General features: G+C 33.5%; 1 pseudogene; it reads left to right on the forward strand.

The window, feature by feature from the left end:
- LOC118204618 (acetoacetyl-CoA synthetase-like) overlaps window positions 1-16273 on the forward strand; it is a 73299-nt pseudogene extending 57026 nt beyond the window's left edge.
- The last annotated feature ends 10964 nt before the right edge of the window (window positions 16274-27237 follow it).

Raw genomic sequence — 27237 nt, forward strand, 5'->3', positions numbered from 1 at the left:
ATACACGTTACACATGGGGAAAATCACGAAAACGCCCATGCAGCCAGCCCGTTCGCGGGATTCGAACCTCGGACCGAACTACCAGTGGTCAGCGTCTTTACCGCTCGGCCGTTGGTGGGCTTTACGATAGGTGACTGATTCATCATGTGCGGCGATAATGGTCACTCTCAATTTATAAATTCTCCACTACACATTGGCATAAATTTTCCATTCAAAATGGCCAGTAATAAATTACTGAGAGACTGAAATATGGAGAACTTCGTAGTTTTGTTGGCAACTAATTACTTTTAAGACAGGATTATTCTAGGGAATTATGGCTGTCAAGTTTTTCATTTAAATCTCTCCGAACCATTCCTTATATTAAATTTTAACTAAAAGTATATATGTCGGTAAATCCTACACAAATAACAACCAGAAAAATCGCTGATGTAAATAATGTACAACAATTTCCAGTTCACTGCGTCATCTGCAAATATGCAGAGTGGGGATGCCTGGCACCAACAAGAAGAATGGGACCACATCCAGCATCTGCTACACATATAAACTGGACCTCCACCATTTTATCATATGTGTAATGATTTCAAAATGCGTAGATGAAAACAGTGGAACCCTCAACAGCTTTCGGTATTGCGTAAATGGCTGAGAAGACCATAGTGGCTGTAAATGGCAGAGTGGGAAGCATGATGACGCAATTTAGCACAACGTATCTTGAAAAATCACAATCTTTATTTTTTTATGTATATCAAATCGTCCTTTTTTCAGACAAGATGCTTCCTAATTATATTCGAATACAGAAGTTGCATTTTGAAGTACGACGTTATCTTCAGCAAGTAAGCAGCAGCATACATAAAAACGAGTTTTGCCGGCAGGACAGCTTATGCGAAAAAGGGAAAGAGTTATAGTACTTTCAGAGGAAGAAGGTTAGGAGTGGGAAAGTTTCAGTTCAGAGTTTTGGTTTACAATTAATTTGATTGGACAAGAGGCATCTGCAATAAAACGTTACGTAAGATAGAAAAATCTGGAACCTGTGAGAAGAGATGAATTTAGGGGCAGACCACCAAATTTAGAATGTTAATTTTGAGGTCGCCAATTATTATTATTATTATTTTTTTTTGAAAGAGCTTTCATATTTTGTTATATCTTACATATTTGTAAAATATAAAAAAAAAAAAAATACGACGGCTTTGCTCTATGCGAACTAGCAACCTTTAATTAACTTTCTGCAATTCAGGATCTTGCCCTAGACCAGTACTTTCCAGAACATTCGATCTTATTATGTAACCGCTTCTATAAATAGAGAACTCGCGCCATTTTGCGTCAGAAGCTGCTCTCTCCCTCTGCTATTAAGATCTATGCTGCTGCGTTTCTCATCTTTCTTCCCTTTGTTAGAATAGTTATGACGTCAAAAGCCTAGATTTCATCGTATTTAGTTTGAAACACTATTTGATATGTAATTAGGAGAATTTCATTTAAAAGAAAGATTATCTGCCATTGGAATTTAGTAAAGATGTGCAATTAAAATCAAAATCCTTCTGCGTCGTCATTCTGCTGCCTTAACACTCAGCAATGCACGGACTTTGATGCCAAGCTTCGTCATTCATGTTCACGACTGCTAAAATATCACATATATACTGTAACAATTTCTTTTGTGACAATATACAATAATTTTGTGACAATAAATCATTTGCTTTCTGGATGAAACAGGTAACTCAGAGAATTCTTAAAATGAAATATCTTGTATTTTGATATATGGCAATAACATTATTAATAGAATGTCTATTGTTTGAATCTATCGATCCCATGAAGCAATTCATAACTATTCATACCACAATATAAAGTTTATCTAGTGTTTATATAAAATAATTCATTTGCAGAATTTTCCTCGGATTTTCTAAATGTATGCGCTCGTTGGCATTACCATTTATAATTATTAAATATATAGCAAAATGTTTTAACTATTATCAGACAGATTATACTCCCTGTTTCATGGCAGTTCTTGTTTCCCATGTAATAGATAGTTAGATTAGGCTATTTGAACATGTACATTAAGCTACATTAAGTACATTAAGGCTATATGTCTAAGAGAAAAGATGAAAGGAGGAATGACTCATATATCACATTACATTTAAGGGGACAAACCACAGAAACCAACTATGCAGCAAGCCCATTCGTCTGTGTCTGGCAAAATAACATAGAAAGTCTGGCCAAAATAACATGGAATATGAATATAGTACGATAGCATTAGTAGGTAAACTTCGGGCATACTACGACATTAAGTTGCCAATTCAACCGCTGAACCAGGCTCATAGGTTCAACCCCTGCCCTCGAACCTTGGAGCCATGGAGGTAGGAAGCAAGATGGAGTAGCCCTAAACAGGTTTCTCCCGTACCCTGCTCTGAAGCACTGGCGATCCCTACGTGGTGACCAAAACATTAGGTTATTTACCATTCCAATTAAGTTCAATGGGTTTTGACACGATCAGATGTAAATATTTTTCAATTACGTCGTAAATATACATATAAATGTATATATTTTCTTTTTCTACAACACTTCTAGTCCTAAGTATATGAAAATAACATATTTTTAAACAACATTTAATTCTGAACCGAATTAAATGCTATACTTTTCGCAGAACAGTTTTCTCAGAATGGTTTAATTTGAATGAAATATTTTCACAAGTTTTCTTTAATTACATTAGAAAAAAATTTAAGGTAATTCGATTTTATTCGGTTAAGGTACAAAAATTAAGATCAAAGTTTATTGTATTATTAATATTAAAAATATGCATTATTTCTTTTCTATTTATATAGCTTCTTCCTAAAATACTTTCTTAAATATGATATGATTTTTTGGCTTCTGAGGCATCTTTTAAATCAAAAAATATAAGTTAATTTATAATTAATGCTCTATTCAGTTCATTTTAAATTAGAGAATTATTAGAAATTAGCGAAATACTTTAAATAGTACTTAACTTTCTCTGAACATTTCTGAAAGGGAATAAAATAAGGATTTTTTTTAAGTATCATTTGAAACTTGTAACTGAGTTATAAAAAATAAGGAGAATAATTCTTTTAATTATACTTATCAGAATTTTTTTACCATTAATTTCAATAATGCATATTCCAAAACTCTTTATTACTTTCTTAAGTGCGCGTCTCATAGCATTTGCTTTACAATGCCTTTTAACAGATTGCTTTCCAGTACGAACAATTCTTGCTTAAATAGTTTTATAACGTATTTGTCAACAGGATTTCAATTTATGTTTACAATTCAATATTAAGGTTGCTATATATTTAGATAACATTTATAATCATTATAAATTAGATACATTTAATAATTAGATTTCTTCACATGTGTTTATAAATGAATAAATTCTTCATTTCAAATACATTTATAAATAATTTAATGAATATTTATGTATTTTGTTAAAGGCAGATACATGCTTTTTGCAAGCACATACATAAATACCCATACATATTTCATATTTTTCATTTCCGGCATGTGCAAATCTTTAATTTCTGTGCAGTCACTATATTTTATTTTTAATTAACCCAAATAAGTAAGACGTGTAAGCCCAAAGGGATTATTTTTCAGATATATAAAATTAAAATGATGAGTTTAAAATGAGCAGCAGTAAACCCTCTCCTCTAAAAAATTTTAAAAGGTACATGTTACAATAATATATGGATGTGAAAAAAATTTATTTTATTTAAAACATTTTGGCGTTTGAAACATAAAATAAAAGTAGCGAATACTCTACCAAGGGTATCGAAAGACGTATACAATTTTGAAGGTACCGTAAGGTATTTTTCATTCTTTAAGCATAACATTTTTGTAGTTCAACAGCTTAGAATTTTATAAAACAAATTCATGATCAAAATCGCTGTTGTTAGTTATCGAAAAATAACCAAGATGTGATTTTTGCGTTAATGTCACTAAACTATACAAATTGCTATTATCCATCACACTATGAATGTTTCTTTCATGCGAATGTGTCCCTTTTTCGATTTGTATGGAACTGTCGTGTGTCGAAATACTATCAGAACACTGTCAAGCGAGCTTCTGAATGTAAACAAAGAACACCCCATCTGGTGACCGAAGCTTCGAAGCAGTGCTTTACGTCTGGTGCCGGTTGGCCACTCCTTCCTTTCTTACCTCCATGCTTGGAGCGGATTGATGCCATCGCCATAAGGCGACGCTGGTTCACCTGGCAGTCATGTGGGCTGCCTGTCGCCCAAGGACGTTACCCAGCAAAACCAGTGTGCCACCCCGAAGCAAGTACCCGACGCGCCACCCGGGCTTACTAGAACGTTAAGCTCTAGGACCTGCCAGACCCACGAGCCGACCGATAAATGATCTTTCCGGGGCTTTTACAGCCACTAGATTCCTTATTTGTATACCCATGTGGCTGAGACTGCTAGGTACAAATACTAGCCAGTAGCTAAGAAAATCATAAATCATTCTCATAAATGCTGTATTTTAAAATGTGCTTGGAGCTTAAATATTTCCTAGCATAGTTACAAATCCTGCGCAGTCCCAATTTACCTAAAGTAATATGCTGGGATCGTCCGATACCATGTGATATAAGCATAATCGAGTCCCTTCTCCTAACAGACTATACTATAATAAGCTTTGTTGTTTCTTTTAGGTGTCTGGTGTCAACACGATGAAGGCTTGATCAATCCGGATACAAAGGGTCTCATTGTACTTGGAAGAAGGTAACTCATATGCTTCTAATAATCATAATTTCAATCTGTGTTTACTTTGCATGAAAATAAAACGTTACCTAAAAGTCTATGTTCCTTTACTAAAATACAGATTTATTTATTTATTCATTATTTTGTATGCCGAAATAGTATTCGTTTCTTTCACTCAGAGCTGTCCCTTCACCTCGAGATCTGTTAAAATAATCCTTTGTAATTTTGTACAAAATGTAAGGATAAGTATTGATTGAAGGGGCTTTAAAAGTGTTGCTTAAGTTTTACAAAATTCAGAATTCATTGCGCAGTCTGAGAGAGGGTCTCAAAAGACGTTTTGCAATATTTTCCTTCTGATGCACGAAGACGTGCTGTGGACCAAATTTAAAAGGCACTTAGCTGGAACATTATCATCTTTTTAGATATGTTTTATCATAATAATAAAATAAAATGCTCTGGAAAAAGAGATGTCTTTACGTTGTGGTAGATCTCTTGTAACAAAAGGATAATATAATAACAGAAGAAATAACTAAAGAAATTATTTTTTTCTTTTCAACAAGTTCAATATCAGAAAAATACTAAAACCACGAGACAGTAGAAACGAAAACCAGACTGGTATTTAATTGTTCCAATAACTCGACCTGTAAACCGAAGGCATCCGAGTCTCATCGGTCAGAATATGGAAGGAAGTGAAAGAAATATACTTTTATTGATTGCACAAATATATATATCCGTACATTATATAACCTGTCTTATTTTTCTCAAAAAGAAGTAATTCAAAAGAGCTCAGACAAAAGTATTTTGAGTAATAATAAAATAAAATGCTCTGGAAAAAGAGATGTCTTTACGTTGTGGTAGATCTCTTGTAACAAAAGGATAATATAATAACAGAAGAAATAACTAAAGAAATTATTTTTTTCTTTTCAACAAGTTCAATATCAGAAAAATACTAAAACCACGAGACAGTAGAAACGAAAACCAGACTGGTATTTAATTGTTCCAATAACTCGACCTGTAAACCGAAGGCATCCGAGTCTCATCGGTCAGAATATGGAAGGAAGTGAAAGAAATATACTTTTATTGATTGCACAAATATATATATCCGTACATTATATAACCTGTCTTATTTTTCTCAAAAAGAAGTAATTCAAAAGAGCTCAGACAAAAGTATTTTGAGTAATTTCTTTTAATGTTACTTCTGTATCCTCATTGATTTGTTATGAGATGCTATGACTAAGATAATCTGAGTAAGATATTATGATACGTTGGAGAAGATAACGTAATATTAGACGTTGGATAAATTTTGCAATTCCATACGGAAACAAACGCAAAGTATTTTCTCAAAACATTAGCGCATATTGAAAATAAAAGTATCAGGGCATATTATATTAGGGGCATTTTGTAATAATAACTTTAAAACAATACGTTCTTGTTCATAGGCGTCTCATGAACTACAAAGATCGAAAACCTATTAGATCTTCAGACGTTAGAAGGATTAATAAATGTATGTTATTTTGATTAAAAAAGAATATTTTTACACGATTTTTAAATATATGAATAGTGTGTTGCCAGAAAGTAATTGCAAAAATAAAACATAAATTTTTTGTAAGTGATATATTTGCATTTTGAAATGTATGTTAATCTATTCTTAAAAATATATATATATTTAAGTATAGTTTCTCGTCTTTTCTGACTTCCTTTCATTTTTTTTCCTTTCTACAACTTAAAATTCTTTCATTTTCAGTATTTCATATTCGTATAAATCTATTACAAGAATTGTTTCGAAGATTGCTATTTTTATTTCAGAGTTTGAACGTGTTGCTGTATTTAATACAAGCTGAAAATTAAAATTCTCTATGTTAAATGGTTTTGCTAAGAGCCATTTGAAAAATATCCAAAAAAAAAAAAAAAAAAAAAAAAAAAAAAAAAAGTGAATTTTTTGTAATTTCAGGGACTAATATGAATTACATTCATGTTGGCAGATAGATCATTTTTACAGCTATAATTTCGTGCAAAGATCATTTAAATTTCAAATCCAGAGTAGTTGAAAAAAAAAAAAAAAAAAAAAAAACATATTGTGACTTTATTTCTTGAAGGTAGGAAGTAAGAGTAGAGGCCCTAACAGGTTTTCCTCATTCACTGCTTTGAAGCAGTGGCGATCCCTTCATGGAAACCAAAACATTCAGTGACTAACCATTAAGATCAATGGGTTTTGACATGATCGGATCTAAACATTTTATAATTACGTCCTGAATATACTTATAAATGTATTTATTTTCTTTTTCTGCAATATTTCAGACTCCTAAGTAGGTGAAACGAATGCATTTTTTAGCATTTTATGCTGAACGAAATTCAATGCTATACATTTTCCAGAACAGTTTGCTCAAAATAATTTAATTTTAATGAAATATTTCTACAAGCTTTCATTAATTACATTAGAAAAAAATTAAGGTAATTCGATTTTATTCGGTTAAGGATTGCAAAAATTAAGATCAAAGTTTGTTGTATTATTAATATTAAAATTACTCATTATTTCTTTCCTATTTACAGAGCTTCTTCCTAAAGTACTTTCTGAAATATGATTTTTTAGCTTCTGAGGCATCTTTTAAATCGAAAATCTGAGTAAATTTATAATTAATGCTCTGTTCGGTTCATTTCAAATTAGAGCACCTTTTATTTTAATAGCGAAATATGTTAAATATTGGTGCTGATTTCTATGTACTTAACATTTTATAGATATTTTTTAAAGGGAAAAAGGATTCTTTTTTTAATATTATTTAAAATTTGTAACTGAGTTATTATAAAATGTAAGGAAATAATTCTTTTAATGCTTAACAGATTTTGTTACCCTTCATTTCAACAATACACATTCTAAAAACTCTTCTTTGCTACTTCCTTAAGTATGCGCCTCATAGAAATTGCTTTAAAGTACCTTTTAACAGATTGCTTTCCAGTACAAACAATTCTTGCTTAAATAGTATTATAAACGTATTTGTCAACAGAATTTCAATTTATGTTTACAATTAAATGTTAAGTTTATTATATATTTAGATAATATTCATAATCATTATAAATTTAGGTATATTTAATAATTAGATTTCTTCACAGTTGTTTATGAATAAATAAAACCTTCATTTCAAATGCATTCATAAATAATTTAATAAATATTTACGTCATTTGTTAAAGACAGATACATGCTTTTTTCAAACATATGCATAAATACCCATACATATTTCATATTTTTTATTTCCGGCATGTGCAAATCTTTAATTTCCGTGCATTCACTGTCATTTTCGAGTAAAGTAATATGCAATAATTTATCATATACCAGAATTTTTTACATAAGAAATATGTGTAATTATAACCTGAATGAAAATTACATTGAACGAAAAGTTAACCAGACCTATATGCCTAATTGCCTAATTACAAGTATTTTAACATGCATAATTTCATATTTACAACTAGCCATCAATTTCAAACTTTTGACTTAAAACTCGTTTTAGGATACATTCATTATCAAGTTCAAATTTTCTAGTAAATAGATTTTGGCAGAGCATTCAATAGCTCTTTTAGCGATTTTACCCAGTTTAAGAGTTCTCTGATAATATAATAAATAATAACTACTAATTTCACACTTAAACATTAACCTCACTGTCATCAGATCGCAGCCTTGATTGCCTTACTCTGCATAACATTGCTTCATTTTTTAAAACAGTTAAAACAACTAATTAATCTAAATTCACAAACACCTGAAATTTGCATACTATGTGATAGTTCAGAAGGAAACAATATTCAAATTATATTGATATACCTATTAATAACTTTGCTGATGCTTTTTTCATGTCTTGAAACTTTTTCAAAAATAGCAGATCGCTATTCAAGTATATGTATTTAATAACAAAGATTTTTCATTCATGATTTTGTATTACATTTAGTCATTAATTAAACATTTTGCTAAATAAAATTTTAAGAAAGAGAGACAGTACTTTATTTTTAAAATTTTTTAGTTAACCCAAAGTGATTATTTTTCAATTGTAGAAAAATAAAATGATAATACGTGGATTACAAAACGTATTTTATTTAAAACATTTTGGTGTTTTGAACATAGAATAAGAGTAGCGAACACTCTGTCAAGGTATCGAAAGACGTATACAATTTTAAAGGTATCGCAATATCGTTGTTGCAAGTTATCAAAAAATAACCAAGATTTGATTTTTGCATAAATGTCACTGAACTATACAAATTTCTATTATCCATCCAATAATTGAATGTTTCTTTTATGCGGAAGTGTTCCGCTTTCCGATTTCTGTGGAACTGTTGTATGTGCAAATACTCCCCATCTGGAGACCAAGGCCAGGGAGCAGTGCTTCACTCGTAGTGCGTGTCTGACCACTCCTTTTATTCTTACCTCCATGTTTGATTTATTTATTCCGTTACTGAAGTTAAAAGAAAAGTGTTTTATTTGCAACTAATGAAATAACGCTCATCAAAATTCTTAAATACATCTGTTCATTAATTTCAGTTCTTTGCTTCATTTTTCTAGTGATGATACTTTAATTCAATATGGTGATCGCTTTGCAGCTGGAGATGTTTATTTTGCCAGTAAGTATATAATTTTTATGCACAAAAAGTATTTCGTTTAACTCTATTTTACTTAATTAATATCATATATAGGTAATACACTAATGTTTGTTAGAATTGCAACACCATGAAGGAATTATGCAAATTGAACCAAACTTACAGAAAATGTAAAGTGAGACAAGACATGCAAATAATTAGAATTACAAAGCGATTGTGCATGCGCCGGTCGCTTGTTCCATAAAGAATTGTAAAGTTGCGTTGAAATCTGTTTATCCTTTTCTGTCTGCGGTAAACGTTTAATTAGTGATCAATATGCCTCGCCAAAAGCGAAGGCTTCCATACCTAGCAATCGCAACCTGGACAGAGAAGAACCAAGTAAGGGGAAATCCTGGAAGTGGGGTACGCAATATTACAATGGCACAGGAAGGTAGCTACTTCATCCGCATGGCTGTGACGGATCTTACAGCGCCCTGCCGTGTGTTAGCACAACGTTGCAGCATGGCTACAGGTGTTGTGTAGTGTAGCTCTACGTTTCGTCGCCTTCCGCTGCAGCATGAACTGCGTGCAAGGGTTCTTCGTCCGCTGCAGCATGAACTGCGCAGGATTTCCCTGTTGCTGAATCACAGACACCTCCGACTTCAATGGGCACGGCAACACAATGCGTGGTGTGCCCTGTGACAAAGAATTTTCTCCGATGAATCTCGCTACAATGATGTACAATGGAGTACAATGATGGAATAGTAAACATCAGACATTGCAGAGGGAAACGTCTGCTTCCACAATGTGTTATCAAGCGTCATAAACGCCTAGCATCATGGTCTGGAGCCGCGGTCGCCAACCGGTGGTCCGTGAAATATTTTTAATGGTCCGCAGAAAAATTAGGACATAATTTATGCATTTTTAAGGACATTTTTTACTCATTAATAATTTTCTTTAATTTTTTTATGGTTTTCAAATTCAAATAAAAAATATAAAGACGCATAATGAGGGAGAAAAAGCAAGCGAATATTTTCCATTTCTTTAGTAAAACTAAAGATATAATAACTAATGAAAATGGTATTACTTCATTTAACAGAGGTGATGAATGAATCAAAGCGTCCACATTCCTCGTCACGGTTAGACAGCGTTAGAAAGAACGTTCAAACTACAGGCCCAAAGCAAAAACCCAAAATAACAAGAAAATGTGATCCAGACTACTTGAAATTTAGATTTATTCCAGAACCCGGTAGTTAGCTGAATCTACGGCCATTTGGTATTATGAGAGTTTGTTTAATAATGCCATGAAGCCTTCAAAACTCGAAAGTCACTTGAAATCAAAACACCAAGATTTAGTTAAAAAACTACTTAAATATTTTCAAAAAAATGTGTGAAAATATGAAAAAAAAAAAAAAAACTGAAACGTTTCAGATTTTAAATGAAGTCCAAAGGGGCGTTTTTTTAACGTTTTGTGTGTTACCTTTATTTATTAAATATCACTTTTGCACTTAAACCATAAAATTCAGTTCAATAGCAATGTCTCAAAATAATTTTTAAATGAGACTATCTTTAGAATTTCCGATACACAGTTCCACGCGCTGGAGATAAAAAGGTTTTTTACCCCGTAGAGTGTTGCCATTGCTCGCTTTTAAAGCGTTGAAGATTTAAAAAATATGAAATCGATAATAAAACAAATTCCAAATTTCACATTTGGTCTTCCACATGCTCATATTCGTAGGAGAATTACATCATTCAAAATTCGATGGCTCTATGAACCGTTGTTTTATCACAATGCGAGGAACATACATACATTTATTCAGATTTTTCATTATTGAATTTTTTCAAATATAATGCAGGACTCTAGCATTTGGTGGCAACAGTTTTAAAAGTGAAACGGACATTTCAACGTAAAATCGCAAAACGAAAGCAATAGTCCTTCAGGGACAAAGCCCATTTGAACTAATAAGTAGGTACCTTAGAAATATGATTCTATAAGGTAAATCCCTTTCAAAGGCTTTCTATCTGATAGCACATGAAACACAGAAAAACAAAAAGCCATATACGATCGGAGAAAAATTATTCAAGCCTTGCGTATTCCAAGCCTGTAAAGAGGTTTTTGGAGAAAAAGCTGTACAGAAACTGAAAGTAAAATGTCTGCTAACACTGTTAAGCCCGAAATTGAGGAAATGACTAAACATGACTGGGCATCGCTCAGGAGGTGTTGCAAAGATGAAAAATGTTAGTCACCCAGACTTTCTGTCCACACACACTGCATTACACATAGTGAACATCTTGTGGTGAAAGAAAATGTCCCCAGAACTACACCAAGTATTACGAGATTTTATTAATATCACAAATTAAATTCGATACAAAGCGCTTAATCCTCGACTATTCGAAGTACTTTGTGAAGGGGAAATAGATTCCCAATATTCACCTTCTTCACCTCACCTCACCGTCTTCTTCACACTGAGGTGAGATGGCTTTCGAGGGGCAAAATACTGACATGAATGTTCGTCCTGCGCGAAGAAATCAAATTATTTTTCAGCAGCAAAATAATGCGGAGTTTCAAGAACTCTAGTCCGACGATAAGTGGGTAGCCAATCTTGCATACCTGGCGGATGAATTTCCTCTGTTAACCGAACTCTCCCCCGGGGTTGACTCAGGCGAACGCCTGGGAAATACTGGTTAAGATCTGCACCTAGGCAGTCTCAACCATGGGGGCATAATAACAGACTTCACAGAAGGCCTGAGGGCTCTCGGACAGAGTAAGGCTCGGCAGGGACTATACTGGTACTGCCTTGTCTACCCTGTGGGGTCGCAACATTGTCGATTGATCAAGGGCGGGGCGGCACTTAATCCCGCTTGGCGCCTATTAGTTCGCATTAGGTCGGGAGCCGTCTCGTTCCATCAGCGTTGTTAACCGAACTAAATATATACAAGAACAACTTAAACACATGTTTACAGTACGAGTAAAGTAGATGCTTTTCAAAAAATACATCACTGTGGCAAACGCTGTAGAAATCTACAAATGCCTATAAATTTTATTGAAAATATGAGAGAGAACGATCTAAACCAGCAAGTGGTATCCATTATTCAACAGCACTTACAGTCATTGACAGAATGGTTTGGTTTATATCACCTAAAGCAAGAAGATCCTAGGCATGGAAATATGTGGATAATTTATATTCATTTTCAGCAAACACTGAAGATAGCAAATTAAGCATGAATGAAAAAGAAAGGCAGATAGATCGGTCTTGCGCGACAGTTCAAAAACTAAATTCTAGTCATCTTTATAAAGACTTCATTATTGTCTCTCTACAAAAAGAATGAATACCCATCACTCAGTGGAAAAGCTATGAAAATTTTAATTCAAGTTTCAGCAATCTGCTTTTGCGAAAAGACATTTTCTTCTGTAACAGCTGTTAAAACTTGGTACAGGTCACGGCTTGAAATAAACGTGGCTCTTCGTCTTGCAGTGATATCACTAGAACCAAAAATCCACAAACTGATTTCAAACAAACAGGAACAAATATCACACTAAAAAATGTGTAATATTTAAATAAACCTAAATTTTTCATTTCTTTAAATAATTACTCTATAACTCTGTTACCTTTAATGGATGCACTTTATATTAATAAAATAAAAGTTTTCTGATTGCTATTATATAAATGTATTTATCTTTGTTTTCTAAACATATATTAGTGGCTCGCCAAATAAAAAATTTTACATTTAGTGGTCCATGAAGTTCTAAAGTTGGCGACTGCTGGTCTGGGAAGCTATTGCATTTTTCACAAACATTAGTATAGTAAGATTTCAGAGATTACTAATGAGATTTCATTTAAGAATTCTAAAATTTTACTTGAACTAAAAATTGCAGTTGTACAAAATTCTAAAATCCTGAATCCTTTTTACTTGGTATTTGAGAAAACTTGTTTCTTTGATAAAAAATCTCTCATTTTGCATATAGCAAAGTTTCAGTGCTTCCAAACATTTCTGTATATCAAAGTTTTGATAATTACCACATTTCAGATTCTTAAATATTGCAGTATGCTTAAGAATTACCCTCCTCCCCCAAAAAAACTAAATGTTCATCTCTTGTTAATACAAATAGTTAAATTATAAGTTTTGTTTTATTTTAAATTTATGTTCACTTAACGATATTAAATGAAACAATGCATGAAAGACTCTTTTCCTTTCTCAAAATGTACAGTTTATTTGTGTTTATTTATTTACAGTTCACGGAATGGAAGAGATCATGGACTACATATGTGTCAATCAGAGTAGGAACGATGGCGAATGTAGAGTTGTTCTCTTTGTCAAGCTGAAACCGGGTTTTACATTCACTCCAGAACTCAGAGAAAAAATCGCCCTCACCATCGATAGGGAACTGTGGGAAGACTGCGTGCCGCAAGTCATTTTAGAAGTGCCAGATATTCCTGTAAGTGCAAATAAATGTCTGTGAAACTGAAGTAAAGAATGCAAGGAAATAAAATTCGGAAAAAGAAACTTGTTTCTAAATTACTTCGGCGTTTATTAATATTGGGGATGAGTAGGTTCCCATGGGACAGTAAGGCGTTGCCTCTGATTCTCTTACCCTCCGAGAACTGTTTTAGTGTGATCTGTTTAGCATTGTACTACAGTCCAAAGGGTCCTATGTTCCATCGTGATCGGGGCCAAAGAACATCAGGCTTTGCTAGCAAACCACGAACATCGCTCCCTTAACAACTAAGATGCTTAAATCAAGGAAAATGTTTTTCTTGTTTAATATATACAGACAAATCACGGGACCGGCTTGTTCTTCTTCATTAGAAACAGAGGACGCAGAAAGAGCAACATCCTTAGAGGTACAATTTCTTGGCGAACATCCCCGTTAGCAACTAACTGTTCAGATCAGAGATTCCCAAGCCTTTTCTTCCATCGACCTCTTTTGAAAGAATGGTTTTCTTCATTGACACCCTTACATTTTTCTTTATAATATACAGACTACAACGCAATCATAATATAAATAATTACACATATAAAGATATCAGTTAGACTACGAATAGGAATAAAAGCTTTAAAAAATGGTTTTGTTTTATTATTTTTTGAAATATTATTCTTTAATTTTAGAAATATTATAATTAAGTTTTCAGAATCAAAATTACCAAATCTAATCGCACAAAAGCCCTATTTTAATGAATGTTACGGCTGCGTTTGATGTATTGATGAATCTATTTTAATATTTGGCATAAAACTGCGTAATTCTTAAATCGCATCTTTTAAAACTATTTAACCCGTTTCATGATCTCCGTATTAAATTATTCACTTGACGGAAGCCTGCGACTAGGTTAGAAAAGAGAAAATATAATAATGTTTCAGTAATAACTTTTATTTTGGGATATTTCTATCGAATAAGCTTTAACTTCTAGGATTTAGCGCACCCCTCTGTTTTGAATTAAACTTGCGCTTGAACATCTTTCTTCAATACTATTGTCTTGCTTTTTTAGTTGTGTTATCTTGTAATCCTGCGTTTTACATTTTATATTGCACTTTTTGCATAAAAATATTATTGGTTTTTATAATAAATTAAATAATTTGCGTGTGTTATTCTCCTTATATTTATTTCGTATGATATATTCCTTAGATGATTTGGCTTTGTATCAATAAGCAATTAATTATCAAATTTATAATATGAATAATTTTTATAATTAATGGGATCTTCATTCCGCCGATAAATTTGCTGTGCATATTCGGCTATGGAAACCCTGATCATCACTGTTCCCTACCATACCGTGGTTTCCCCATGTATAAAGTGTATACGAGCTAATTCCCCTTAGAAAGTCATCCACGAAGGCATCCCTCCCCTTAGGCAGATAGCCCTAGTGTGCTTTGCCACAATTAAATACACACACACCCTACCATACCGACTCCGTTGGGATTCCCTGGTATAGACAAGCTAACAGATGGTTCTCATTGCCAAACATAGATGGCTCCCGGAGACCAACGTGGTGCTAAAAACTAAGGATGACACAGCGCTTTCTGCTGTGTTGCTGCATATTTTAGGTATGTTCAAGAACAGTGATGATGCTTCAGGGATGCAACTGACTTATTCTTTCGAACTGAAGTTAACCTTTTGTGCAAATTACGTTAATTTTCTCCACTCTTCTTATTATAAATTACTGTTCGTTTATGGAACGAAAGCTTACAGAATTCAAAAAACTTTTGAAGTGTTGATGTTTTTCATAATTTTCACATGCTTTTTGACAAATAATGACTGTTGTGCTCCTCCTGTTTGTTGCAAATATGCGAACGCCTGCTTAAACTATTTTTCCCTCATATGTATTTTTCCTACAGATATCATTTTTACAATTTTAAAAGTATTTTCCATGAATTTCTGAAACAAAACACTACATTTCCATTTACTACATGATACAGGATATAAATTACATTTCCATTCATTTTTCTTTACCAGCATTACCTATAAATTTGTAATAAATATAAAGATGCCTTTTCAAACTCCAGAATTAAGGTATTTTGGCCGTATTTTGGCTTATAAAGTACCAATAAACTGGTGCCATTTCTATCATTAATTATCTTCAGAAATACTACATTTCTATTTATTGCTTGATACATGATATAAACAACAATCCACTCCTATTTCTTTACCGACTTTACTTATAAATATGTAATATGTATAAAGATGCCTTTTGAAAAACTCCAGAATTGTTAAGGTAGTTTGCTCGTCTTTTGAGTTATAATGTGCCAGAGAACATATAATTTCAATCATTATCTTCAGAGGTATTTTTCTGCAAGTGGTATGTAAGTGCTCTCTTCACACATGTGTTTTTAACATCAGATCGTTGATTATTATAGTTGTTTTATCCCTTTCTTTTCAGTACAATGTGAATAACAAGCGACTAGAAGGTGTTGTTCGAAAGATAGTGGCAACCAACCAGATTCCTCAAGTGAACAATATCACTAATCCTGAGTGCTTGAAATACTTTTGTGATATACCAGAGCTGCTAAGCTACAATGTCTGAAAAAAGCCATTGAATTAGCGTCCATTTTTGTAAGATTGTGATAGTTTGATGCGACATCAAATACTATGCGAATTTTAATGCACCTATGCGTGGAACAAATGCATTATCTACAGACTGCATATACATCTTTTCGAAAGCCTTTATCTACTGAATGAGAATAAATACTGTATGTATCATTTCAACAAATTGCTGCAAAAGAAATAAATACATTTTACATATATATTTACTTGAAGTGTTTATTTATTTATTTTTGCGAGAGAGTTATTATTTATTCATTTATTTTTGAGCATTTCTTAAATAATTTATGCATTGCTTAGTATGTTTAGTGTATTTTACTGTATTACTACTATTCTAATTTAGTGTATTACGTTTAGTGTATTTTATTACCTCATGAACACTCATCTTCATATTTCCGCCTTCGTGCGACGATGTACTAGTGTACATCATATTTTTTTCAAGCAAATGTTAATATGTTATTAATATGTAATATATTGGTTAAAACTCTCTTTGTAGTTGTGTACCAGAAGTGAATAAATGATTGTCGATCCACCTCTCAGTTTAATCGTTTACTTAGTTCTTGTTGCTAATTGTAGCGAATTCGCGGTGAGATCGGATTAGCTTTCTCTTCGTTTGAATTGTGTTCTATTTGAAGTTTTTTACTACATTTAAAGAAGAGATAAAACATTCCGTTAAAGAAGAAATGAAATCAGTCAAAGAAAGATGGTTGCTGGTCAAGAACAAATGAATTTCGACCAAGAATCCGTTAAGGAAGAGATGAAAGCCGTTCAAGCCGGCCAAGGATCCGTTAAAGTAGAGAGGAAAATCGTTCAAGAAAGATGGAATAATACGTTAAAGAAGAGATGAGATCTATTAAACAGGAAATGGAAAGAGAAATTACTTGCATAATAGAAGACAAGTTCGAGGCTAGGGAAGGAAGAATACACATATTTAAAGAGAGAATTGGAGAAATGCAAGAAATAGTTTCTGCGGTGGAGCAACGAATTGAAGAAAGAGTTTCTGCAGCCCAACACCAAATCGATGACAGGGCTTCTGCGGTGGCCAAGGAGCAGTACAAATGGTTTTAAAGTTTTATCGATGCCTGCGCGTCCCTCTCTGAAACTATCTACATATGATGGGAAGAACACTTGGCAGTGTATAAGACACAATCTTCTATAGTGTCAGTCGCGAATGGATGGGATTCACAAACTAAGGCCTGTTATCTCGCCGCTTCTCTGAGAGCAGCTGCAGCAGATATCCTTCAAAACCTCCCAGAAAACCAAAGGTTAGATTTCGAAGTTCTGTCCGGCGCTTTGGAGAGAAATGATTAAAAGACTACAGTAGGCTTCAATTAAAATCCCGTCAACAGAAGCCCACAGAAACACTCCACGGGTATTGAAAGGCTGTCTCACCTCGCCTTTACGGAGTGCCCGAGAGAAACAGGGGAAATAATCTACCTGAAGTACGTCATCGATGGCATTCAGGATTCGGAAATACGGAAATTTCTACGAAAGGCGGATGTCAAGGACCTAAAACGCGCTTTGGTGTACGTCATGAAATTCGAGGCAGCCCAGCTAGCAATTTGCGAAGATCGCCAACCAGTCAGAGCCGCTCAAGTACAAGAGCCAGTGGATCAAATGACTGCTCATCTTAACGATTTAACTAGACAAGTCAATACCTTGAGGCGGAATATGTGCGACATGAAACAAACACTAAAGTGCTGGAACTACGGTGCTGAAGGACACATACGAAGAAACTGCAGAACACCCCAGGGCACGGATGTTAAGACCGCGCCTATCAAGAAGGAGGAAAATTAATTAGCGGCCATCTCGCGGGGCTGAGGTTGCCAGATAATGAAAAAACCCAGTTTAAAGCGCTTCCGATTTCTGCAGTGAGTGGCGGCAGTAACGGACGTTTCATAATGGGACATATCAATGGAATTCCTCGTAATATGACCATAGACACAGAAGCCAATGTTACCACCCAAGTAGCACAGCAATGTCGTAACGACGTTGCAAACTGGTCCGAGAGGTTGCAAAGTGGTAACATTTACGACGTCTTTTACAACGTTGCGAAAACGCAAAGTATTTGTCATTGCTCCTGGCAATTTGTCGACGTCGCTGAAACGTCATGATATGAACGCTTTTCGACGTGGTCGTTTTAGCATCTTTTTCATAGATCAGTGTCACTTTTAGAATGAAAAGAGACTAAATCTGTCCTCTCAAGAATCTGAAGTCCAAATAAGATATATTTTGCAATGTTTCATTACTTTATTTTAGTTAAATATATTAATCTAAGGTAGATTCATTTAATGAAATATAAATTTAATATAAATGCTTGAATTATTTAATTTAATTAGTACTAAAATACGTGCTAAATTATTGTCAAAATTTTGTTAAAATAATTAATACTTAAAATATTTTTATAAATATAGCAAAATATTTAAAAATGAAACTAATCTATAAAGCAAGTTATTAAATTATGCGTTTTATATACTTAAAAAAATCCTATTTCTGATATCAGTGCAATTCACATGTTAGCAATTATTTTACTGCTGAAATATGACTTTATTATTTTTGAAGTAAGGATGAATTTATTTGAATGAATATGCTGATATAATATGAAACATTTTTACCGCATACAGAGCAAAAAGTACAATTTTCGCGAAGATATGGTTGTGCATGAAGATGTATTCATGGTTACAAATGGGGCGATTTTAAGAATTCTGTGAGAAAGTCCAATGTTAAAAGACGTTGCATATCCATGCATATTTAACGGCTGTCCAATATATCTGACGGAAAACTGACCGACAGCTAGGAGAAGCAGAAGTGAAAAAATTAATGGAAAATGAGAAAGAAATATTAACACTTTTAATGGAAAACGACAAAATTAATGGCTTTCATTAATTACTAATAAATGATGACATCAAAATTAGAGAAAATGTGAACAAAAATACGAAATTCATTACCTATAAAAGTTCTGATGAACTGTTTGTTACGTTTTTGTCACCTCCATGCATTTAAAAATGCTTGATTTAATCCTAATATACAGTACACTCGGGATTTGGCGATATTGACATTACAAATGCTTTAGCGAGCCCAATAAATATTTTTTTTGTAAATATAATCTTTTGAGCACCGTTCGTAATTCTATTCAGTTGAAATAATTCTTCTATGCCATTTTAAAAAGATTCTATTGAATTAACAGAAGAACCGTAGAAAGGTTTAGACTGAACTGCTGTTCGAGAGATTGACATTCCATGTACATATTATTTACCGGATGATTATATAAACGAACATCTGAGCTCGAGGCTTGCGCGCTTTGGCTAGTTGTCATTAACGGTGCAATAATTTCAGGCTCCATCTTTTTTTGAGAAATATTTTCTTCACGGTTTTCTAATTCACCGTCGGAATTAAATACTGGAGGGATTCAATACGGCAAGAGAACGATGGAAAAGAATATAATGATGGCAGTTTATCTTGAATTGAGGAGGAATCATGATAGTGATGCCGAATTTCTGCTTATTTTGTTTGTGAATATTTGCTCTATAATGCAATGTGCTACGTCCTACAATGAAATAGTGTTTTTTTTTGTGTGTGTTTTATGTTTCTGGTGATTAAACTTACATAGTGGTGTTCTTCAATTTTCAGTGATCCAGCGGTGCAATATTTGGATACACGGATTCGGTTATAACGTCCTAAGCGCTATATCGTATATCACTCATATTAAATGAACAGGTTTGTGCTCAGACTTTCCGCATATGATCGAAAAAAATAAATAGTGTTAAGGAAACATTAGGATTGCTTTGAAATATTGTAATCTATAATTATGCGATATTCAAAAGTGTAATATTAAAAAACACTAAATATTTTTTTATTTGATTGCAAATTGCAGTTTTATTACTTGTCGTTTGGTAGCTATTCTTCCAAACACTATGTAATTCGCGTTTTTTTAAATATTGCTGTTATGTATGTCTATTAGATTAGCTCAATAAATGAATTTTGGAAATTAGGTTTTATTCTTTATTAAATTTAAGTATATTCTATTTCCTTCGCTTACATTTTATGTACAGATGATAATAAAGAAATTCATAATAAAACAAAAAGTTTCATCGTGTGCTATTTAACGAAGAGCTTGAACGTACTTAGCTTACTATCGTATACTATATTATTTAAATTATTTAGTATCAAAAGAAAAGTTATTGATTATAAAAAGTGCATGAAATGATCATTGTAATCTACCACTATTCTAAAATGTAGAAACTAATAGTAAGTAAATACATTTATATATAATCGAAAGAAATGGTGTTAAGAAACATCAGCATTACTAATAAATACTGAAATGCATAATTATTGCACTTTTAATTGCTTACTATTTAAAAAACACAAATATTTTTTATTAATTGTAAATTTTAGTACTGTTACCTTCCTTCTGTTATTTATGCTTTCAAACACTAATAGCTCATGTTTTTTCTTAAATAATTTATGCATTGCTTAGTATGTTTAGTGTATTTTACTGTATTACTACTATTCTAATTTAGTGTATTACGTTTAGTGTATTTTATTACCTCATGAACACTCATCTTCATATTTCCGCCTTCGTGCGACGATGTACTAGTGTACATCATATTTTTTTCAAGCAAATGTTAATATGTTATTAATATGTAATATATTGGTTAAAACTCTCTTTGTAGTTGTGTACCAGAAGTGAATAAATGATCGTCGATCCACCTCTCAGTTTAATCGTTTACTTAGTTCTTGTTGCTAATTGTAGCGAATTCGCGGTGAGATCGGATTAGCTTTCTCTTCGTTTGAATTGTGTTCTATTTGAAGTTTTTTACTACATTTAAAGAAGAGATAAAACATTCCGTTAAAGAAGAAATGAAATCAGTCAAAGAAAGATGGTTGCTGGTCAAGAACAAATGAATTTCGACCAAGAATCCGTTAAGGAAGAGATGAAAGCCGTTCAAGCCGGCCAAGGATCCGTTAAAGTAGAGAGGAAAATCGTTCAAGAAAGATGGAATAATACGTTAAAGAAGAGATGAGATCTATTAAACAGGAAATGGAAAGAGAAATTACTTGCATAATAGAAGACAAGTTCGAGGCTAGGGAAGGAAGAATACACATATTTAAAGAGAGAATTGGAGAAATGCAAGAAATAGTTTCTGCGGTGGAGCAACGAATTGAAGAAAGAGTTTCTGCAGCCCAACACCAAATCGATGACAGGGCTTCTGCGGTGGCCAAGGAGCAGTACAAATGGTTTTAAAGTTTTATCGATGCCTGCGCGTCCCTCTCTGAAACTATCTACATATGATGGGAAGAACACTTGGCAGTGTATAAGACACAATCTTCTATAGTGTCAGTCGCGAATGGATGGGATTCACAAACTAAGGCCTGTTATCTCGCCGCTTCTCTGAGAGCAGCTGCAGCAGATATCCTTCAAAACCTCCCAGAAAACCAAAGGTTAGATTTCGAAGTTCTGTCCGGCGCTTTGGAGAGAAATGATTAAAAGACTACAGTAGGCTTCAATTAAAATCCCGTCAACAGAAGCCCACAGAAACACTCCACGGGTATTGAAAGGCTGTCTCACCTCGCCTTTACGGAGTGCCCGAGAGAAACAGGGGAAATAATCTACCTGAAGTACGTCATCGATGGCATTCAGGATTCGGAAATACGGAAATTTCTACGAAAGGCGGATGTCAAGGACCTAAAACGCGCTTTGGTGTACGTCATGAAATTCGAGGCAGCCCAGCTAGCAATTTGCGAAGATCGCCAACCAGTCAGAGCCGCTCAAGTACAAGAGCCAGTGGATCAAATGACTGCTCATCTTAACGATTTAACTAGACAAGTCAATACCTTGAGGCGGAATATGTGCGACATGAAACAAACACTAAAGTGCTGGAACTACGGTGCTGAAGGACACATACGAAGAAACTGCAGAACACCCCAGGGCACGGATGTTAAGACCGCGCCTATCAAGAAGGAGGAAAATTAATTAGCGGCCATCTCGCGGGGCTGAGGTTGCCAGATAATGAAAAAACCCAGTTTAAAGCGCTTCCGATTTCTGCAGTGAGTGGCGGCAGTAACGGACGTTTCATAATGGGACATATCAATGGAATTCCTCGTAATATGACCATAGACACAGAAGCCAATGTTACCACCCAAGTAGCACAGCAATGTCGTAACGACGTTGCAAACTGGTCCGAGAGGTTGCAAAGTGGTAACATTTACGACGTCTTTTACAACGTTGCGAAAACGCAAAGTATTTGTCATTGCTCCTGGCAATTTGTCGACGTCGCTGAAACGTCATGATATGAACGCTTTTCGACGTGGTCGTTTTAGCATCTTTTTCATAGATCAGTGTCACTTTTAGAATGAAAAGAGACTAAATCTGTCCTCTCAAGAATCTGAAGTCCAAATAAGATATATTTTGCAATGTTTCATTACTTTATTTTAGTTAAATATATTAATCTAAGGTAGATTCATTTAATGAAATATAAATTTAATATAAATGCTTGAATTATTTAATTTAATTAGTACTAAAATACGTGCTAAATTATTGTCAAAATTTTGTTAAAATAATTAATACTTAAAATATTTTTATAAATATAGCAAAATATTTAAAAATGAAACTAATCTATAAAGCAAGTTATTAAATTATGCGTTTTATATACTTAAAAAAATCCTATTTCTGATATCAGTGCAATTCACATGTTAGCAATTATTTTACTGCTGAAATATGACTTTATTATTTTTGAAGTAAGGATGAATTTATTTGAATGAATATGCTGATATAATATGAAACATTTTTACCGCATACAGAGCAAAAAGTACAATTTTCGCGAAGATATGGTTGTGCATGAAGATGTATTCATGGTTACAAATGGGGCGATTTTAAGAATTCTGTGAAAAAGTCCAATGTTAAAAGACGTTGCATATCCATGCATATTTAACGGCTGTCCAATATATCTGACGGAAAACTGACCGACAGCTAGGAGAAGCAGAAGTGAAAAAATTAATGGAAAATGAGAAAGAAATATTAACACTTTTAATGGAAAACGACAAAATTAATGGCTTTCATTAATTACTAATAAATGATGACATCAAAATTAGAGAAAATGTGAACAAAAATACGAAATTCATTACCTATAAAAGTTCTGATGAACTGTTTGTTACGTTTTTGTCACCTCCATGCATTTAAAAATGCTTGATTTAATCCTAATATACAGTACACTCGGGATTTGGCGATATTGACATTACAAATGCTTTAGCGAGCCCAATAAATATTTTTTTTGTAAATATAATCTTTTGAGCACCGTTCGTAATTCTATTCAGTTGAAATAATTCTTCTATGCCATTTTAAAAAGATTCTATTGAATTAACAGAAGAACCGTAGAAAGGTTTAGACTGAACTGCTGTTCGAGAGATTGACATTCCATGTACATATTATTTACCGGATGATTATATAAACGAACATCTGAGCTCGAGGCTTGCGCGCTTTGGCTAGTTGTCATTAACGGTGCAATAATTTCAGGCTCCATCTTTTTTTGAGAAATATTTTCTTCACGGTTTTCTAATTCACCGTCGGAATTAAATACTGGAGGGATTCAATACGGCAAGAGAACGATGGAAAAGAATATAATGATGGCAGTTTATCTTGAATTGAGGAGGAATCATGATAGTGATGCCGAATTTCTGCTTATTTTGTTTGTGAATATTTGCTCTATAATGCAATGTGCTACGTCCTACAATGAAATAGTGTTTTTTTTTGTGTGTGTTTTATGTTTCTGGTGATTAAACTTACATAGTGGTGTTCTTCAATTTTCAGTGATCCAGCGGTGCAATATTTGGATACACGGATTCGGTTATAACGTCCTAAGCGCTATATCGTATATCACTCATATTAAATGAACAGGTTTGTGCTCAGACTTTCCGCATATGATCGAAAAAAATAAATAGTGTTAAGGAAACATTAGGATTGCTTTGAAATATTGTAATCTATAATTATGCGATATTCAAAAGTGTAATATTAAAAAACACTAAATATTTTTTTATTTGATTGCAAATTGCAGTTTTATTACTTGTCGTTTGGTAGCTATTCTTCCAAACACTATGTAATTCGCGTTTTTTTTAAATATTGCTGTTATGTATGTCTATTAGATTAGCTCAATAAATGAATTTTGGAAATTAGGTTTTATTCTTTATTAAATTTAAGTATATTCTATTTCCTTCGCTTACATTTTATGTACAGATGATAATAAAGAAATTCATAATAAAACAAAAAGTTTCATCGTGTGCTATTTAACGAAGAGCTTGAACGTACTTAGCTTACTATCGTATACTATATTATTTAAATTATTTAGTATCAAAAGAAAAGTTATTGATTATAAAAAGTGCATGAAATGATCATTGTAATCTACCACTATTCTAAAATGTAGAAACTAATAGTAAGTAAATACATTTATATATAATCGAAAGAAATGGTGTTAAGAAACATCAGCATTACTAATAAATACTGAAATGCATAATTATTGCACTTTTAATTGCTTACTATTTAAAAAACACAAATATTTTTTATTAATTGTAAATTTTAGTACTGTTACCTTCCTTCTGTTATTTATGCTTTCAAACACTAATAGCTCATGTTTTTTCTTAAATAATTTATGCATTGCTTAGTATGTTTAGTGTATTTTACTGTATTACTACTATTCTAATTTAGTGTATTACGTTTAGTGTATTTTATTACCTCATGAACACTCATCTTCATATTTCCGCCTTCGTGCGACGATGTACTAGTGTACATCATATTTTTTTCAAGCAAATGTTAATATGTTATTAATATGTAATATATTGGTTAAAACTCTCTTTGTAGTTGTGTACCAGAAGTGAATAAATGATCGTCGATCCACCTCTCAGTTTAATCGTTTACTTAGTTCTTGTTGCTAATTGTAGCGAATTCGCGGTGAGATCGGATTAGCTTTCTCTTCGTTTGAATTGTGTTCTATTTGAAGTTTTTTACTACATTTAAAGAAGAGATAAAACATTCCGTTAAAGAAGAAATGAAATCAGTCAAAGAAAGATGGTTGCTGGTCAAGAACAAATGAATTTCGACCAAGAATCCGTTAAGGAAGAGATGAAAGCCGTTCAAGCCGGCCAAGGATCCGTTAAAGTAGAGAGGAAAATCGTTCAAGAAAGATGGAATAATACGTTAAAGAAGAGATGAGATCTATTAAACAGGAAATGGAAAGAGAAATTACTTGCATAATAGAAGACAAGTTCGAGGCTAGGGAAGGAAGAATACACATATTTAAAGAGAGAATTGGAGAAATGCAAGAAATAGTTTCTGCGGTGGAGCAACGAATTGAAGAAAGAGTTTCTGCAGCCCAACACCAAATCGATGACAGGGCTTCTGCGGTGGCCAAGGAGCAGTACAAATGGTTTTAAAGTTTTATCGATGCCTGCGCGTCCCTCTCTGAAACTATCTACATATGATGGGAAGAACACTTGGCAGTGTATAAGACACAATCTTCTATAGTGTCAGTCGCGAATGGATGGGATTCACAAACTAAGGCCTGTTATCTCGCCGCTTCTCTGAGAGCAGCTGCAGCAGATATCCTTCAAAACCTCCCAGAAAACCAAAGGTTAGATTTCGAAGTTCTGTCCGGCGCTTTGGAGAGAAATGATTAAAAGACTACAGTAGGCTTCAATTAAAATCCCGTCAACAGAAGCCCACAGAAACACTCCACGGGTATTGAAAGGCTGTCTCACCTCGCCTTTACGGAGTGCCCGAGAGAAACAGGGGAAATAATCTACCTGAAGTACGTCATCGATGGCATTCAGGATTCGGAAATACGGAAATTTCTACGAAAGGCGGATGTCAAGGACCTAAAACGCGCTTTGGTGTACGTCATGAAATTCGAGGCAGCCCAGCTAGCAATTTGCGAAGATCGCCAACCAGTCAGAGCCGCTCAAGTACAAGAGCCAGTGGATCAAATGACTGCTCATCTTAACGATTTAACTAGACAAGTCAATACCTTGAGGCGGAATATGTGCGACATGAAACAAACACTAAAGTGCTGGAACTACGGTGCTGAAGGACACATACGAAGAAACTGCAGAACACCCCAGGGCACGGATGTTAAGACCGCGCCTATCAAGAAGGAGGAAAATTAATTAGCGGCCATCTCGCGGGGCTGAGGTTGCCAGATAATGAAAAAACCCAGTTTAAAGCGCTTCCGATTTCTGCAGTGAGTGGCGGCAGTAACGGACGTTTCATAATGGGACATATCAATGGAATTCCTCGTAATATGACCATAGACACAGAAGCCAATGTTACCACCCAAGTAGCACAGCAATGTCGTAACGACGTTGCAAACTGGTCCGAGAGGTTGCAAAGTGGTAACATTTACGACGTCTTTTACAACGTTGCGAAAACGCAAAGTATTTGTCATTGCTCCTGGCAATTTGTCGACGTCGCTGAAACGTCATGATATGAACGCTTTTCGACGTGGTCGTTTTAGCATCTTTTTCATAGATCAGTGTCACTTTTAGAATGAAAAGAGACTAAATCTGTCCTCTCAAGAATCTGAAGTCCAAATAAGATATATTTTGCAATGTTTCATTACTTTATTTTAGTTAAATATATTAATCTAAGGTAGATTCATTTAATGAAATATAAATTTAATATAAATGCTTGAATTATTTAATTTAATTAGTACTAAAATACGTGCTAAATTATTGTCAAAATTTTGTTAAAATAATTAATACTTAAAATATTTTTATAAATATAGCAAAATATTTAAAAATGAAACTAATCTATAAAGCAAGTTATTAAATTATGCGTTTTATATACTTAAAAAAATCCTATTTCTGATATCAGTGCAATTCACATGTTAGCAATTATTTTACTGCTGAAATATGACTTTATTATTTTTGAAGTAAGGATGAATTTATTTGAATGAATATGCT

The sequence above is a fragment of the Stegodyphus dumicola genome, chromosome 10 (assembly GCF_044657685.1).
Source record: "Stegodyphus dumicola isolate Sdum_Otavi_A_Nest chromosome 10, ASM4465768v1".
Classification (NCBI taxonomy): domain Eukaryota; kingdom Metazoa; phylum Arthropoda; class Arachnida; order Araneae; family Eresidae; genus Stegodyphus; species Stegodyphus dumicola.